This window comes from Garra rufa, chromosome 3 (genome assembly GCF_049309525.1).
Source record: "Garra rufa chromosome 3, GarRuf1.0, whole genome shotgun sequence".
In the NCBI taxonomy this organism is placed as follows: Eukaryota; Metazoa; Chordata; class Actinopteri; order Cypriniformes; family Cyprinidae; genus Garra; species Garra rufa.
Genome location: NC_133363.1, coordinates 49,103,752 through 49,106,729, shown reverse-complemented (window position 1 = coordinate 49,106,729; position 2,978 = coordinate 49,103,752).

Genomic DNA, 2,978 nt, shown 5'->3' with positions numbered 1-2,978 from the left:
TGTGTTTTTTTAAATAATGACCATCTTTTCTGTCACGTTTGTTTAATTAAATACATATTTAATACCATTTTTGATACCATGGGGAAAAACTGCCACAACTTTAAAGGCATAAAATTGAGGTTTTTATTTAAAGTTAAATATAACAAGGCTAGGACATGACAATGAGGTGTAGTTTTGACTTGAGGTGCTAAAACACTGGAGAGAAACATATGGATTTGCATGTGTTTCTTTAAAATTCTTTGCTTTGAAACTCTAAATTTGCCTCACGTTCCAGGAAAGGCCTAATATAGGCAAAGCCATCAGGCTATTGCTGTAGCTCAATAAAAAGAAGACATAAATGATATAACAACATGAAGACAATAAACACACGACTGGGGCAATATAAGAATAAAGAATCAACTATTTATAATGCAGTTGTCATTTACATAGCTTTTATTAAAATATAGAATACTGTAAAACAATGATTCTACGATAAGAAGCCATATCAGATCACAAAAGTAAGCTATTCAAACACTCGACTGACTTTATCAGGTATGTTTTAAGTAAATCTGATGTATTTTGTTGGACAACATGTTTATAAATGTCCCGCTGTGTGCGTGAACTCACTGTTAGAGAGAAGAGAGCGGGAAATCGCAGCTGGTAGAATCGGTAGTATCCACCTTTTTCCTGAGTAACCGATGAGCGCCGCCGCCGCCATGATGGATTCTACCTTCCGTTTGGATGCTCTAGTTTCGGTCTCCATAGAAATCCACTTTAAAATGGGGTAAAAGTTAATTAAACTGAAACGTTTTGAATATAAAAATGTGTTCTGTGCGTTAATATGATTAAGAAAGTTAACACTTCCGTGTTCAGGAAAAAGTCGAATTCGTTCGCTGTCATGTGAGAGAGACCTGCTGAGCCAGTCAACAGTTAACTTCAGCTCTGCAATGACTGAAGTAAGATTGTAAGCATTTTAAATCGTAGAATACACATTTAACAGGAAACAAATGTGACCCTGGACCACGAAACCAGTTGTAAGTAGCACGGGTATAATTGTAGCAGTAGCCAAAAATACACTGTATGGCTCAAAATGATCGATTTTTTTCTTTATCCCAACAATCGTTTAGATATTAACTAAAGATCATGTTCCATGAAGATGTTTTGTAAATTTTCTAACATTATATATATATATATATATATCAAAATGTAATTTTTGATTAGTAATATGCATGGCTAAGAACTTAATTTCTCAATATTTATATTTTTTTGCACCCTCAGATTACAGATTTTCTACGGAGCCCCTTACGTCACCTGTAGAAGAAAAATAATTAATCCGTGGGGACGGTTTTGCAATTCGTTCCCTCAGTTTATAAACCGTACCCACGAATTCTTAAACTGTTCCCTCGGTTAAATAAATCGTGCCCACGGATTAACAAACCGTACCCACGAATTTCCAATCCGTGCGCTCAGATTTTGTAAACCGTACCCTCGGATTTTGAATCCGTACCGACAAATTCATAATCTGTGCGCACGCTTTAGCAATCCGTTCCCACGGGTTTTAAACTGTACTCACGGATTTGTGGCCCCGATCAGTAGAAACAGAAGTATAAGCTGTTTACGTCATAATACTTAAAATAGTAATTATTATTTTAATTTATAGGCTAAATAAATGAGTGCACAAATGTGTTTGTTCATTCTTAACATGTAGACTCATTTTGGCGATTTTATGATAATCTTTTCACTCAGAGTTAGATGCATGCTTCACTGTTAATATAGCTAATTATTAAATATGTAATATATTACATTGCATTTAGTTTGAGAGCAAAGGAATGACAACATAACCTGTACATTATTTGTTTTGTATTGCTTTCTTCTCCTCTCCAAAACTCGTTTTTTTTTTTTTTTTTTTTTATTCAGGCAATTTTATATTTTGAAAAATATTATTAAATAAAGCAAAGCCGTTTAAACAGCGCTCTTCACTTATTATTTTATTTTGGTACCATGCATGGTCCGCACTTACAAAATATTCTTCTTTTTACATTCTTCTTTTTAGCGTTTATTTTACATTTAATAACCAATGGGATAAAACACAGGTGTGGTGTTTTAGCAGCTAATCTGTTAGTGATTAATATAAAATAAACGCTAAAAACTCTGTTTTGTCAGTGTTCCATGGTCTCATATAGCCTATGAGAAATAAAGTTTAATAAATGCAATACAATGCATTTGGCGGGGCCACAAATCCGTAAATACAGTTTAAAACCCGTGGGAACGGATTGCTAAAGCGTGCGCACAGATTATGAATTTGTCGGTACGGATTCAAAATCCGAGGGTACGGTTTACAAAATCTGGGCGCACGGATTGGAAATTCGTGGGTACGGTTTGTTAATCCGTGGGCACGATTTATTAAACCGAGGGAACAGTTTAAGAATTCGTGGGTACGGTTTATAAACTGAGGGAACGAATTGCAAAACCGTCCCCACGGATTAATTATTTTTCTTCTACAGGTGACGTAAGGGGCTCCGTAATTTTCAAATAGTTGTATCTCAGCCAAATATTGTCCTTTCCTCACAAACCATACATCAATGGAAAGCATGTTTATTCAGATAATGTAAACTCAATTAAAAAAAAAAAAACCCTTATGACTGGTTTTGTGGTCCAGGGTCACAAATGTGTGTGTGTGGCAGATTTCAGATTTAATTTTATATTAAAGAAGAGTAGTATAAAGTAATAAAACGATATAAAAAGAATCCTTAAAAGAGTAGAAGACAATAGGAGTCAATGGGAAGTCCCCACCATGATAGAAAAGCAAACATTTCTTTGTGTTAAAACGTCTTTTGTGTAAGAGCACCATGTGTGTCCGTGTGGGTGGGTTGGTTGGGCTATTGTGCAAGTTTGGCAAAAGAAAAGCAAAACAAATGACATATAATGCATGATGGAAGTTATTGGCATTGACAGAATGCACAAGCTAGCAAATAAATGATCAAACTCATGACTCACGA